At 48.7% G+C, this 16,392-nt stretch overlaps 1 pseudogene; it reads left to right on the top strand.

The window, feature by feature from the left end:
• Nucleotides 1-12,649: 12,649 nt before the first annotated feature.
• On the top strand, nt 12,650-13,462 carry LOC101607492 (annotated as a pseudogene).
• The last annotated feature ends 2,930 nt before the right edge of the window (nt 13,463-16,392 follow it).

Raw genomic sequence — 16,392 nt, 5'->3', positions numbered from 1 at the left:
GTTCATATCCTTATATTAATGCTACTCTCACTTTTGGTAGAGAATGTTCTCTTTTCATATGGCAGTGACCTTGGGATGACTCAGAAGGCATCATGGTGCTGGAAAGAAGTGACAGGAGAGCTCAGCACTGAATATCTCTATCACACCTTCCAAGGCTCAGGGTCTATTGCAGAAGATGTGGCAGAAAGAATGTAAGAGCCAAAGGAAGTGTAGGACTCCTTACAATGTGCTCCCCTCAGGCACAAAATGGCCTGGATATCCATGGCCTCACAGTGCCTGACACTAGCTACACAAGACCATCATAATAAGAGGAAAAGATGATGACATCAAAATAAAAGAGAGACTGATTGTGAGGGGGAGGGGATATGATGGAGAATGGAGTTTCAAAGGGGAAAGTTGGGGGAGGCAGGGCATTACCATGGAATATTTTTTATAATCATGGAAGTTGTTAATAAAAAAAAAATTGAAAAGAAAAAAAAGTGAAGCATAAAGATGTGAAGAAAAAAAAAAAAAGCAGCTGGGTATGGTAGTGCACGCTTTTAATTCCAGCACTCAGGAAGCAGAGGTAGGAGGATTGTTATGAGTTCAAGGCCAGCCTGGGAGCATAGAATGAATTCCAGGTCAGCGTGGGCTAGAGTAAGACCCTACCTTGAGTAAAATATCAATAAAATTTTTTAAACTAGAAAAAAAAAAAGATTATAGTCAAAGCTTTAATGTGCCCATAGCTTCCTCCCTCTCCTTCCCCTTTAAAAAGCCACCATAACAAATGTGGCCCCAGCTCCAAGGCCTCCTTAATACTATATAAGCATGTGTTTATATGGGGTCAAAACCACAGGCACCATTACTTGCATGAGAATAAAAAATTAGGGGGAGGGCTGGAGAGATGGCTTAGCAGTTAAAGTGCTTGCCTGCATAGCCTAAGGACCCATGGTCCATTTTCCAGATCCCACATAAGCCAAACACATAAAGGTGAGGAAAGCATAAAGTTGCACATGCCCACTGGGTGGCAGAAGCATCTGGAGTTCAATTGTAGTGCCTGAGGCCCTGGCATGCCAATTCCTTCTCTCTCTCTCATTCTCTCTAAAATAAGAAATAAATAAAATTAATTTGGTTGCTCGGGATGGAATCCCAGCACATGCTGAGCAAGCATTCTGCCACTGGACTACAGCTTCAGCCCTAATTTTATTTTATTTTTTGAGGTAGGGTCTCAGGCTGACCTGGATTTCACTCTGTAGTCTCAGACTGGCCTCGAACTCACAGTGATCCTCCTACCTCTGTCTCAGGAGTGCTGGGATTAAAGGCTTGTGCCACCGCACCCAGATTGTCAAACTGCGGTGTTTTTTTGTTTGTTTTGTTTTTGTTTTTATTCTTTTTTTGAGGTAGGGTCTCACTCTAGTTCAGGCTGACCTGGAATTCACTATGTAGTCTCACGGTGGCCTCGAACTCATGATGATCCTCCTACCTCTGCCTCCTGAGTGCTGAGATTATTTTTTAAAATTTTTTTGTTTATTTTAATTTATTTATTTGAGAGTAACAGAGGGAGAAAGAAGCAGAGAGAGAGAGAATGGGCACACCAGGGCCTCCAGCCGCTGCAAATGAACTCCAGACGCGTGCGCCCCCTTGTGCATCTGCCTAACGTGGGTCCTGGGGAACAGAACCTGGAACCGGGGTCCTTAGGCTTCACAGGCAAGCGCTTAGCTGCTACACCATCTCTCCAGCCCTTTTTATTTTTTTAAAAAATGTTTGTTTATTTTAATTTATTTACTTGAGAGTAACACAGAGAGAAAGAAAGAGGCAGATAGAGAGAGAACTGAGTGCTGAGATCAAAGTCGTGTGCCACCGCGCTTGCCTCCTAATTTTTTTTTTTTTTTTTTGAGGACGGTTCTTGCTGTATCGCTCTCACCCAGGCCATCCTGGAATTCACTATGTATTCTCAAGGCTGGCCTGAAACTCACAGCGATCCTCCTACCTCTGTCTTCCGAGTGCTGGGATTAAAGGCCTGCGCCACCACGCCTGGCTCTAATTTCTTCAGTGTAAATTATATCCTGCATATGTCGCCATGCATCTTGCTGCTGAGACATCACCCCTCGCCAGCTCATCCCTGTAGCCGCTGTGGGGGTCACACTTGGCCTGCGCTTCCTCTGTGGAGGAGCGCTTGGGCTGTGAGGGGTAACTCTGGGGTCACTGACCTGTGTAGTGCACACTTCTGGGCACAAGTTTCCGTAGGAAGGAGGGTTAAATAGGGTCTGCACCATAGATTCTTCCCTGTCTCACTAGATACGACCCTAGTGACCATTATAACACACTCACCCACCAGCAGTGTGCAGCTCTCCCGCTTGCCGGTGTCTGTCGCATGGGAGAGGGTGTGGCCTGGGAACTGCCAAGCTAAAGGTGAGAGTGTTGTCTGGATGTTTCCTTTGCATTTCCCATGAACCAGCTGGCTGAGTTCAACTGAAGGTTACCAGGAAGCAGCACACCCACCCCCTTCTCTAAGGGTTTGCCAGTACTCACCTGGAGGAAGGGGATACAATGAGATTTTGGGGTACCCTGCTCCTGGGTCTGAACTGCTGGTGCCTGCTGCAGCTTTCCTCTTGACATGCCTGGGGTTCTCAAGCCATAAAGTGCCACATCAGCTACCAAATGAGGTGGCCAGCATGAAGGGCGTGTCACATACTCGCAACTCTTTTTTGGGCCTCTTTGTATACAAATGGTGATACTACCTGTTCTGGCATATAGAAATTCACTTGCAAGCCGGGCGTGGTGGCGCACGCCTTTAATCCCAGCACTCGGGAGGCAGAGGTAGGAGGATTGCCATGAGTTCAAGGCCACCCTGAGATGACAGAGTTAATTCCAGGTCAGCCTGGACCAGAGTGAGACCCTACCTCGAAAAACCAAAAAAAAAAAAAAAAGAAATTCACTTGCTATGATTGGTATTGTGTTGAGAAGAGACTGGGGAGCAGAGAGGCCCGGGGATTCGCTAGTCACTGAGTTTCAAATGTTCTTCCTCCAGAGCCCGGAGCCCTTTTCCTGCCCAGTGGGCTCTCTGCTCTCTTCCCACATGCCCAGGCACCTCTCAGGAGAATAAGATGATCTCTCACTAAAAGAAGCAGGATCTGGTGTTCCTGCTCCGCCCCTCTGACCTCCAAGGCTCTGAGCTAGGAAGTGTTTTGCAAGCAGCCCAGGCAGTTCTGCTGAAGCTGGGGTAGAAGCTTGTGGTCTCTCCTAGGTCGTTTGTAGCCAGTGTAGGTAGACTGAACACTCCAGAAACTTTTACACCTTAAGTTAGGAGAAAGAGTCTATCTTTCTCCTCGTTGGTCTCTTTCTGTCTTTCTTTTTCTTATTTATTTGAGAGAGAGAAAGAGAAAGGGGAGAGAGAGAGAGATAGAATGGGCGCGCCAAGGCTTCAGTCACTGAAAACGAACTCCAGACACATGCGCCACTTTGTGCATCTGGCTTACGTGGGTCTTGGGAAATTGAACCTGGGTCCTTTGGCTTTGCAGGCAAATGCCTTAATTGCCAAGCCATCTCTCCAGCCCTCTTTCTGTCTTTCTTAAGTCCTCCATTATACATGTGAGGTTGAGGAAGCTGCCTCTTCCAGCATCCTTGGGACTCTAAGAAACTTATATAAGTGGTTGGATCTTCAGGATTTCCAGTCTCCACAGCTGAGGATATGGAACCTCTGGGCTCTGGCTGCTCAAGGGTATCAAGGCATCTGGGCTCATAACCAGCAAAGGGTCCAGTGCACAATACACATTGTGTCAGACAGTTCTCAGAAGAGGAAAACACAATGGCCAATAAATATTTGACAAAGTGATCAAGGGGCTGGGGAGACAGCTCAGTGTAGCATTCGCTGCACGCGCAAGTGTGAGGCCTGGAGTTCGGATCCCCAGCACCTATCTAAAGGCCTGATGGGCATCATAACTGTGGTCGGGGCACAGAGACAGGGCCTATGTTGACCTACTGCTAATGTAACAGAATAAACAAGTAAAAAAGTGGATACCGATCTGGGCGTGGTGATGCACACCTTTAATCCCAGCACTCAGGAGGCAGAGGTAGGAGGATCGCCGTGAGTTCGAGGCCACCCTGAGACTACATAGTGAATTCCAGGTCAGCCTGAGCTAGAGTAAGACCCTACCTCAAAATAAAAGGTTTCGGCCCTGTTGCATGTTCCTGACAGCAGTTACAGGAACAACCACCCTTCCCTTGGGACCTTTCTGCCTTCCCTGCTTGCTGACATGAGTTCAGAGGCTCAGAGCTCCTGAACGCAGAGGAAAAGGGGACCCAAATGAAGGATGGCCAGCTTCATTGCAGCCACGCTCTATAAGTAACCCACGGATAAATTCACTTCTTGCCACGCCAGTCTCTGAGCGGTTCTTTGGTCTCCTCGCCACATAAGTAGATGTTTCTTTTTCTTTCTCCTGGGGAATTTATGGGATCCAAGTTGGGAGCAGTTTTTGAGTTTTCTGATCTGGGAAGCTCTCAACCTGTGCCGTTGCTTTCCTCTGTGTATCTCAGGCTGGTTGGAGTCTCGTGAAGACAGGGCTGTGCTGGTTTTGGCTTCTCCTCGAAACAAAGGCTGACATGGAGATTAAGCACTTAATTGGATTTGGGAATTTCAGGTCAGAGTAGAAAGGGTGTTTGTGTGTGTGTGTGTTTGCACTAGTTACCATGGTGAGCAGCCACGGCTCAGCCCCATGGCGAAGTTGGGCACAGGTGTAAAATTCATACCCAAGGCCTGAAGGCCTCTGCCCAAACCCCCAACCCCGTTTTCTTTGGTGTCATGGTTAATTTGATGTGTCAGCTCAGGAAGGGCCTCGGCACCCAAGTATTTGGCTAATCATCAGTCTAGACAGATGTTGCTATGAAGTTACTACCGAGGTGAGAGAAACCTTTCAATCAGCTGGCTCTGAGTAAAGTATGCTGCCTTTTGGGATGCAAGTGAGTCTCATCCAATCAGCTGAAGGCCTTGAGAGAGAGAAAGAGAATGAAATTGAAGGGCTCAGGAACCAGATGGACACATGACAGCCTTCAGAGTCCTCAGTAGGCCTAAGTTTCTGTTTCCTGGCAAGATCTGTTATTTTTATTTTCTGGTAAGGGTGGGTTTAACAGTTACTGGAAACTGATTATGCCATACCTCTCTGTAGACATAGACAAGTTCAATTCCCCTAGCCCCAGCCCGCCAACTTTGCCCGCCAAAATCCTAAGCCAACCAGAAGAGTACACTGTTTAAATCAACCAATCACGTACCCATCCCCTTCTTCTATGTTCAAATCCCTATGAAAACCCTGCCCTCCCGCCACTCGGGGCTCTTGTACAGATCCACTGAGTTGGTGAAGTCAAGAGACTGAGCTTAAGCCCGAAATAAAGCTCCTTGCCCTTGCACACGTGTGTGGTTCTCCTTGGTGGTCACTGGGGGTGCCGAGAACTGGGCAAAACAAAATCTCCAAGGAAACGTAGATATGGCTCCCAGAATGCCTTTGAACTGGATCTTTAGCACCAGCTCTTCTCTGAGTCCTTGGTGTAGCCAGGATAGTTCAGATCTGCCAGTTGGATGTGAGCCAAAGCCTTAAAAGAATTTCAGATAGATACATACATGCATACATACATATACATACACACATACATACATGTGTACACATATATACACATACATGCATACACACATGCTTACAAACACACACATACATACATCTATGCACACACACAAACTGATAGACACATCTGACATCTCTGCTTCTTTAGAAAACTTTGACTTGGGACTGGGAAAATAGGTCAGCAGTCAAAGGTGCTTTGCTTGCAAAACCTGCTCGCCCAGGATCAGTTCTCCAGCACACCCAGGAAGCTAGATGCAAAGTGATACATTCATCTGTGTCCTCAGTACCCCCATGGCGTCATCAACACACACCTCAATTAATAAACAAGTAAATACTACACGCATAAATAAGAAAATAAAACCTTGGCTAATACACCTGGCCTGTGTTTAGTGACGACACCCAAATTCATATCTGCAGTCTTGCCTTGGTCTCTCTCAAAGTATGTTTTTGTGTTTGTTTGCTTTTTTTGTTGTTTCTGCTCTGGGCATGGAACTCAGAATCTTTTACATGCTAGGCATACACTCTACCAGTGAGCTGCTCTCTCGTTGTGACAAAATACCTGGCAAGGACAACGTCAAGGCGAAAGGGTTGGTTTTGACCCACAGTTTCTGAGGGTTTCAGTCCATCGTGGTGGGGGGACCTTCGCGGCAGCTGGAGCCTGTGGCAGATACTCCTCACATCATGACAGACCAGGAGGCACAGACAGCTAGTTCAACTAGAAGATGGACCTGTAGGTCCACCCTGAGTGATCTTCTGCCAACCAGACCCCATCTCCTGAGGCCTGAAGGGTGGTCTCCCAGTACAGTGCTACCTGCTGGGAACAAGTGCTCAAGACATGATCCTGTGGTGGGGACCACCTATCAAAGGTGTCTGCTCCAGGCTAGGGCATCTACTGGCCTCCTCACTGCGTCCCCCGGGGTCTCAGCAGACAGCCATCTCAGCCTTCACACGGTGTCACCACAGTGACTTCTGGTCTCCCCTCCACACTGCCCAGGGGCCTGTTCCAGTGGCTGGCTGCCCTGTCCTCCCGTTGCTCAGGCTCCAAATCTGGAATGTTCCTGGGCCTCTCCCCACCCCCTGCCCTTCAAGAGACTCATCCACAGCCCCTGTTGCTTGTGTCTTCAAATGATGTCCTGCTTCTCAACACCTTCAGGCCTGCCTCCGGTCACTCACTGCTCCCCGAGTCCTTGCACTTGAACTTGAACAGTCCCTGGACTTCCCTGCTGCCTCCTGCCATGACACTGAGCCAGCCCTTTGCCTGGCTTAAAACACGGCCCCTGGTGGTAGTCACCTCATTCAGGCCAAAGCCCACGCCCTCACCAAGCACCAAGACCCTCCACAACCGTGACCTTCTACCACATCCCTTTTGCCACTCTTCCCCCGTCCCCGGCTTCTTTGTGATTCTTTTTTTTTTTTTTTTAATTTTTATTTATTTATTTGAGAGCGACAGACACAGAGAGAAAGACAGAGGGAGAGAGAGAGAATGGGTGTGCCAGGACTTCCAGCCACTGCAAACGAACTCCAGACGCGTGCGCCCCCTTGTGCATCTGGCTAACATGGGACCTGGGGAACCAAGCCTCGAACCGGGGTCCTTAGGCTTCACAGGCAAGCGCGCAACCGCTAAGCCATCTCTCCAGCCCTTCTTTGTGATTCTTTAAAGTAGCCAGACCTGCTGCTGCTGCTGCTTCAGGCCATGGCACCTGCCACTCTCTCTACTTGCAGGGAAAACTCTTGGCCAGTATCTGTCTCAATGCCCTCCCTCATGCTCAAATGCTACCTTCCTGGTGAGTGTGTCCGTTTTCCATTACTGTAACAAAATGCCTAGCGCATCAACATGTGAACAGGAAAGGTTTATTTTGGCTCACGCTTTTGAAGGTTTCAGTCTACAGCCCATCTACCCCACTGCTTGGGGTCTATGGTTGGCTGAACATCATATTGGGAAGGAAAGAAGAGGAAGAAAAAGAAGGGGCCCCACCACTGCGTTAGAGAGCGTGTCCCTGTGACCAAAAGACCTCCTACTTGGCTCCACCCCGTCAAGAATCCAGTACCTCTTAATACTGTCCACCAAGCTTTTAACACTTATCAAAACCAAGGCCATGACAAGGCTATAACTTTGTCCTTTGACTCTGCCCTGTGCCCCTGAGCATATGGACTGAAGCTCTACTTGCCCAGGCTAAAGCTTCTAGGACAGGGCGCACAGCTGCAGGATCCCACACAAGACTTTACCCAGTGAGTTAATACCGCCATCTGCTGGTCACCCCCCTGGATCCCCCTCACCCCGACTACTTGGAGGAGCTGCAAGGTGAGGACAGGAAAGTCCCCATTATGCAGAATTCTGGGCCTGCCACTGTGGCTGTCCCAGAGCTTCTCTGTAGCCAGGCTCCTCCCCTGCTCTGTGGGGCTCTTCTTGAGCCCTATTCCCCCTGCAAGAAGTTCTCAAGGACTGAGGATCTGGGTGGGTTTTGAAACCGGATGGAGGGTACAGACGACAGGTGTGGGCTGCCCTCCTGGGATCTTTACAGGGACCCCTAACGAGACTCCAGCCAAATGGAAGATCCCAGTAAGCTGCCATCTTATGGGTTACCCTGCTGACAGTGACCATGTTGGAATTGGAAGACAGATTTCCTAATTTATTTCTCTGAAAATAACCAAAATAGACTTGCTACTTGTCAGCACACATAACACACTGACCAGGAAATCTAACTTCCCCTTTTGCACATCACTTTTATGACTGTCTTGCAAGACTGCTGTCCCGCATCCTGTGTGATGTGACAGGTGTAAAATGCTAAAAAGAAAGATGGAGCTGGGTGTGGTGGCGCACGCCTCTAATCCCAGCACTCAGGAGGCTGGGGGAGGAGGATTGCCATGAGTTCAAGGCCACCCTGAGATGGCAGAGTTAATTCCAGGTCAGCCTGGACCAGAGTGACACCCTACCTCGAAAAACCAAAAAAAAAAAAAAAAAGAAAAAGAAAGAAAGATGGAGCCGGGCATGTGGCACACTCCTTTAATCCCAGCACTCGGGAGGCTGGGGGAGGAGGATTGCTGTGAGTTCAAGACCATGCTGAGACTACATAGTGAATTCCAGCCTGAGCTAGAGTGAGACCACACCTCAAAAAAAAAAACAAAAAGAAAGGAAGGAAGGAAGGAAGGAAGGAAGGAAGGAAGGAAGGAAGGAAGGAAGGAAGACGGAGCCGGACATGGTGGCAGATTCCTTTAATCCCAGCACTCAGGAGGCTGAGGTAGAAGGATTGCTGTGAGTTCAAGGCCACCCTGAGACTCCATAGTGAATTCCAGTTCATCCTGGGCTAGAGTGAGACCCTACCTCGAAAAAAAAAAAGAGAACCACTAAGACAGATTCATTCTGGGGAAACGGTGTATTGGAAAGGGTTAGTGTGTCGTGGCAGAGCATGATGGGATCGGCAAAGGCAGAGAGTTAGCTCTCAAAGAACAAAGGAAACTTCTTGTTTTTTTTTTTATATAATTTTTATTTATATATTTATTTGAGAGCAACAGACACAGAGAGAAAGACAGATAGAGGGAGAGAGAGAGAATGGGCGCGCCAGGGCTTCCAGCCTCTGCAAACGAACTCCAGACGCGTGCGCCCCCTTGTGCATCTGGCTAACGTGGGACCTGGGGAACCGAGCCTCAAACCGGGGTCCTTAGGCTTCACAGGCAAGCGCTTAACCGCTAAGCCATCTCTCCAGCCCTTGTGTTTTTTTTTTTTAATTTTAATTTTTATTTCTTTATTTGGGAGTGACAGAGAGAGAGGGAGAGAAAGAGACAGAGAGAGAATGGACGTGCCAGGACCTCCAGCCACTGCAAACAACTCCAGACGCGTGCGCCCCCTTGTGCATCTGGCCAACTTGGGTCCTGGAGAATTGAGTCTCGAACCGGGGTCCTTAGGCTTCATGGGCAAGCACTTAACCACTAAGCCATGTCTCCAGCCCAGCTTCTTGTTTTTGTAACTATCAGGGAGCAAGAGGGGAAAAATTCTGTTCCACATGACTCACCACCCTTAATGCTAGGAGCCACTAGATAGGACCCAAAGCTATAACTTCAGGTGGCCCAGATTTCCCTGGCAACCTGTTCCCTGGTGTCAGGATTTTTTTTTTTTTTTTTTTTTTTTTTTTTTTCTGTAGCAGCAGAAGAAAGACTAGAACATCTCGAGTCATCCTGGGTTATTGCTTCTAGAAACATCCACCTCTGGTATCCAGATGTCTGGTACCTAGACCCAGGTTCAAGTCCCAGGACCCATGTCAGCCAGATGCAACAAGGTGGTACTGTAGGAAAAAACCCCCGCAGGGGGCCCCCACGCTCTGCCCGGATAAGGCGACACCCCAAATCACTCACGAGAAGCAGTCTTGATGCAAACTGCAAGAGGATTTTATTCCAAGCGCGCTGGGGCCCACAGTCGTACACCTCACAGGGGTAGAGGACTGCAGAGCCCCGAATGCAGGAACAGGACAGTTTTTATAGGGTTTCTAACAAAGCCTGTGCATTAGACCAATCATTTTCTAATATTAGGAGCCCCGCAGGGTGTTAGCCAGTCAGTTTGTGCCACCCCATAGTTTCTAAGCCAATTAGTTTATGACCTTGGTGGTCAGCATTTGCGCAGGTCCTTAGGTGGGAGTAGCAGAGTATGGTATCAGCCTCCTGTGACCTTGGTGGTCTGAGGCAGGCTGTTATAGCTTATGGTGCAAGCTACTAAGGCTAACAGTGTGGGCTATTAAGGCTTATAGTGTAAGGCTTATAGTGCAGGCTATTTACAGAAACCAAATAAGTGGTTCACTTCATTACTCATTTCCCATCCTCGAGGGCTATCTCATGCCCTTTTACCTAGTTTTATATTAGGAGCGGGCTCTGATATAATGAGAAGAGGGATTCTTTACTTGCTTCCAACAGAGAGTAAAGCCTGGAGTTTGAGGTATGCAGGGAGCCCGCTTAAGCTCCCCTTGGAGCGTGATAGTATTTCTGAGCTTCTGAATTCTTGGGCCTTTCAGTACATGCACCTGGAGTTCGTTTGCAGCAGCTGGAGGCCTTGGTGTGCCCGTTCTCTCCCTCCCCTCAAATAAATAAATAAAAATAAAAATGAGAAAGGGAGCTGAGCCCCAGCATTCATCTCTCCGATTCCTGGCTGCAGAGCAACGTGACCGAGGCCATCGCCTTCCCTGCCACAACACACTCTAGCTCATATTGTAAGCTGAAATAAACCCTTCTTTCACAAGTTGCTTTTGTCACAGCAATGAGAAAGGTTAACTAATATGCCTGCCTCAGGCATTTTGCTATAGCAACAGAAAATGGACCAACACGTCCTGGGTCATCCTAGGTCATTGCTTCTAGAAACCTCCACCTCTGAGATCAAGATAGCTCTCAATTCTCCAAAGCTCGTGTCTCACTAACCAGGGTACTTTTCTAGTGGGAGGACACCTCCCTGCTTGATTTAGAGCCCAGCTGAGACCTATATAGAGTGGTCTCCCTCAGTATCCCACCCCTAGCCGCCAACAGCACCCCTATCTCAGTAAAGAACTACAGGCCAGGGCTCCAGCGCTGAGGCGCAACACGTGACTCTCTCTTCTGCTCTGTTCCTGCAATTAGCTTGCTGAGAATGAGAGTACACGAAACTGTATTGTGAATCATTTTGGGGACAAGACATGCACGTTGCCCACTCATGCGTGATGACAGCCACCTACCTTTGCAAAGCACATACAATCACCACATCTGTAACAACCAATGCCCGTTTCTGTGCACCACGCAGTGCTCACGTCCGTCGTGAACACAACTGCACCTCACGACACATCTCCACAAGCAGACCCCTCTGTGGCTTCTCCCAGCGCTTGCAGGTTCCCCGCGCCCCACCTCACCCCTCATAGGTGCTGAGCCCCCCTCAAAACCATACATGCTGTTCCTCCTCCTCCCACTTCCTCCACCATCACCTCTCAGCTCTGAGTCTGGGGGAGGCCTCTCCTGGCCACTTGTGCATCCCCCCCCAGCCCCCGTGTATGGCATCGCCACACTTTAGAGCCCTGACTGTCCCCTTTGAAGCTAGCTCACAGCGACTTCAGGCTGTGACCACTCAGAGCGTCCCTGGTGTCTGAGTATCCACTTCTCAAAGCAGAAGATAGGGCTGGAGAGATGGCTTAGTGGTTAAGCGCTTGCCTGTGAAGCCTAAGGACCCCGGTTCGAGGCTCGATTCCCCAGGTCCCACGTTAGCCAGATGCACAAGGGGGCGCACGCGTCTGGAGTTCGTTTGCAGAGGCTGGAAGCCCTGGCACACCCATTCTCTCTCTCTCCCTCTATCTGTCTTTCTCTGTGTGTCTGTCGCTCTCAAATAAATAAATAAATAAATAAATTTAAAAAAAAAAAGCAGAAGATAAGTTTGGAGACCACAAGAGACCTGCTAAGGTCACATGCATGGTGACTATTGGACGCACAAGGACTCCAGCTGGCACTCACCATGTGCTGAGCTGATCCCGGACACAGGATTGGAACCCCAGCATAGTCAGTCCTTCACGGGTGGGGCCTGGGCTCAGCCATAGCACAGAAGCCTACAGCTGACTCCTAGCCATGCTAGAAATCAGTGTGTCCCAGCCATGGTACAGAGGCCCAAAGGTGGCCACATGGAAAATGAGCCACACATGGGGACCATGGAAATGATCCCCTGGCCCAGCCCCTCCACACTCCACCTCACCCAGTCCATGAACAATTCATGTAGGTATCATGTTCAAAAGGACTGTGAGGCAAGCTGGAGAGACGGCTTAGTGGTTAAGGCACTTGCCTGAGAAGCCTAAGGACCCAGGCTCGACCCTGCAGATCCCACGTAAGCCAGATGCACAATGGTGAAGCAAGTGCAAGGCTGCACATGCCCAGTAGGTGGTGCAAGCGTCTGGAGTTCAATGCCAATTCTCTCTCTCTAAAAAAATAAAATGAAAAAGGCCAAGGGGCGGGGACGAGGGCGGAAAGGCGGCCTGGGACGGGGCTTGCCGGGCATGGTAAGCTGCGGAGCTGGGCTGCGGGGGACTTCGGACCGGTGACTGCCGTGTGGCCCCCGCGTCACCATGATGATCCACGGCGACCAGAGCAGCCACCAGGACTTCTCGTTCGGGCCCTGGAAGCTGACAGCGTCCAAGACCCACATCATGAAGTCGGCGGATGTGGAGAAGTTAGCTGATGCCGTCTCTCCCTGAAATGATGTTTGGAGACAACGTTCTAAGGATCCAGCATGGCTCTGGCTTTGGGATTGAGTTCAATGCTACAGATGCGCTAAGATGTGTAAAACAACTACCAAGGAATGCTTAAAGTAGCTTGTGCTGAACAGTGGCAGGAAAGCAGGGCGGAAGGTGAACACTCCGAAGAAGTTATTAAGCCGCATGATTGGACCTATACAACAGACTGTAAGGGAACTTTGCTTGGAGAATCTCTTACGTTAAAGGTTGTATCTACAACAGATCATATAGACACAGAAAAATTAAAAGCCAGAGAACAAATTAAATTTTTTTTGAAGAAGTTCTCCTGTTTGAAGATGAACTGCATGATCATGGAGTTTCAAGCTTGAGTGTGAAAATTAGAGTAATGCCTTCGAGCTTTTTTCTGCTGTTGCGGTTTTTCTTGAGAATTGATGGGGTCCTCATCAGAATGAATGACACAAGACTTTACCATGAGGCTGACAAGACCAACACGCTACGAGAATAGACTTCACGAGAAAGCAAAATTGCTAATTTAATGCATGCTCCACCTTCCCTCTTCACGAAACCCGATGAAATATCACAGCATTTACCAATCAAGGAAGCAGTCTGTGAGAAGCTAATATTTCCAGAGAGAATGGATTCCAAACCTGGAGATTCACAAGAAAGTAAAGCTGTGGAATAGAATGTGATACATGTTCTCACCCTGGACTCTCTCTCTGTAGGGGATGTTTTATTATGAGACTTAATTCCTTGCTTGTGTACAGATTTTCTTTCACCTTAAAGGAAAAACTGTGTATCTTCAAATTTACACTCCAGGTTTATAGGTTCTGGAGGTAAATTTGGATTCCTAAATTGTCACTCAGTATGACCTCAGCAGTAGTGGTGTGTGTGTCTCCTGAGCAGTGGGTGTAATCTGCATTGTTATGAAATACTGTCTTTTCCTGTGAAGAGATGGATTTGTGAATTAAGTCCCAATGCTTTGGGACTTTCATAGGATTCCCGGCTGTGCATGTGGATGTGCTGGTTCTGTGCTCTGGGCTTTCTGGTGTTTACTCACACCTCTAAAGAGTTGTGACTTGTATCAATATTGTGTGTATGTATACACACACTTGTATTTTTTTTAAATTACTGATTTAAATGTCTTAGTCCCTGAGTAGTCTTAGATTACTTATTTTGATAATTCATTGTTGAAAATTGTGGAGTTAAAATAATTGATTTTTTTAATTAAAAAGTGAAAGTAAAAAGGATGAGTATATTTCTGTGAGGAATACAAAGAATATGCTTTGGCCCTTACTAAATATGACACATACCATTTTATATTTATTTGTTCTAAATGTCTTTTGTAAGAATAACTAAATAATACAGAATTACAAAAATAAAATAAAATAAATGAATAAAAATAAAAATAAGGGCTGGAGGAGGTGGCTTAGCAGTTAAGGCACATGCCTGCGAAGCCTAAGGATCCAGGTTCAACTCTCCAGGTTCTACGTAAACCGGATGCATGTGGTGGTACATGCGTCTGGAGTTCGTTTGCAGTGGCTGGAGGCCCTGGCGTGCCCATTCCCATCGTCCACAGCCGCCCTCTTCCTTCACCTGGATCAGCCAGGGCTCCTCCCTGAGGTTCTGTGGCCTATTCCCTTCTCTCTGACCTGTTAGAGCCAACCAGTTTAGCAATCCTCTATAGGACCTTCTGCTGTGCCCACCCCTCCAGCTGCTCTGAGATCCATACTCTATTTTTGTTGGTTTTGGGGTTTTGGGTTTTTGAGGTAGGGTCTCATTCTAGCCCAGGCCGACCTGGAATTCACTATGTAGTCTCAGGCTGGCCTCAAACTCACGGTGACTCTGGGATTAAAGGGGTGTGACACCATACCCGACTAAGATCGGTAACTTTATGGAAACTTCCTCTTCCCACCCCCACCTCCCTGCCATTCACCCCACTCCAGACACAAGACTCCCCCTGAACCTCAAACACGTCTATCACACTATGCCTCAAGGCCTTTGCACATGCTGGTCCCTGGATCTGGACTACATTTCCCAGAAATCTGCTGGGATAATCCATCACCTCCTATAAATCTTGTTTAAATCTCACTTTGCCAGATGTCCCTGTCTGCTGTCCATCCGTGCATGGCCCAACAAGTATAGACAAAAGGAAGAAAGGAGAAGAGAAGGAAGGAAGGAAGCCACAAAACCTTTTTTTTGGGAGGGGGCGGGTTCGAGGTAGGGTCTCATTCTAGCCTAGGCTGATCTGGAATTCACTATGTAGTCTCAGGGTGGTCTCGAACTCACAGCCATCCTCCTATCTCTGCCTTCTCAGTGCTGGGATTGCCTGGACCATACAGCCATTTTTTAAACTTTATTATTTATTTATTTGCAAGAGAGAAAGAATGGGCACGCCAGGGCCTCCAGCCACTGCCAACGAACTCCAGATGCATGAGCCCCCTTGTGCCTCTGGCTTACATGAGTCCTGGAGAGTAGAACCAGGATCCTTTGGCGTTGCAGGCAAATGCTTTAACCACTAAGCCGACTCTCCAGCCCCCATATAGCCATTTTATATGTATATATATATTTTTAATTAATTAATTTATTTATTTGAGAGCGACAGACACAGAGAGAAAGACAGATAGAGGGAGAGAGAGAGAACGGGCGCGCCAGGGCTTCCAGCCTCTGCAAACGAACTCCAGATGCGTGCGCCCCCTTGTGCATCTGGCTAACGTGGGACCTGGGGAACCGAGCCTCGAACCGGGGTCCTTAGGCTTCACAGGCAAGCGCTTAACCGCTAAGCCATCTCTCCAGCCCATACAGCCATTTTTATTCTAGGGAAATTGGTGTCAGTGCATACATACTCAAGAGCAAGCCAGAAGAGACAAGAAGGCCGGCATGACTGAAAGTCAGCGGAGGGCAGCTGCTGCATTCATTGGCTCCGGCTCCGATGCAAATGTTGAAACTCTAGATGTGTGAGTGTCACTTCTGGGAAGTCCCTTCCCAGTCCCTCCCAACAACTCTTCTTCCACCTCTAAACCCTGCCTGCTCATCTGGGTTCTGGGACAAGGAGGTTACCCTTGCCACCAAGGGCCCTGAGAGGGGCCAGGGTGGAAACCGATGCTCCTCCACTCTGTGACCCTTACGATGACTCATCGCATTCTGTTCCCGGGGCCCGCTGCCCCTGAGAAGAGGAACTGGGCCAAGAGTGCCACCAGCGCAGCGTGTGCCTTCAGACCAGGGACACCGCCTCTCTGGGCTTTGGTTTCCTTACTGTCAAAATCAGAGACATCAAGGGCTGTCACCCAACAGACAGCTACTGCCCGCTCTCAGCCACCTCCTGGGTGTTTCGCTCTGACACCGCAGCCTTGCACCTGGACTGACTGTACCGAGCCTGGACAGTGTCATCTGGTGACCTCTTCCCACCCTCTTTCCTCTTGGGAGAGGCCGGGGTTTCACCCACAGAGTGGGAGGCCAGAAATAGCAGGTGGCCCCTCACAAGGCCCAAATGGAAGGGACAGGGCTTTTCCTAGTGATGGTGGGCCACTCCCCCAGGCCCTGCTGACCTAGCTCCTGACTCTACCCTTGGGGGCCTCCACAGGGCTCAGTTCAGTGACTGGGTGTGGCAGGGGAAG

Source organism: Jaculus jaculus, chromosome 12, assembly GCF_020740685.1.
Source record: "Jaculus jaculus isolate mJacJac1 chromosome 12, mJacJac1.mat.Y.cur, whole genome shotgun sequence".
NCBI classification, from domain to species: Eukaryota; Metazoa; Chordata; class Mammalia; order Rodentia; family Dipodidae; genus Jaculus; species Jaculus jaculus.
Note: the sequence above shows the minus strand (reverse complement) of the source record. Positions and strands in the feature narration are given on the sequence as shown.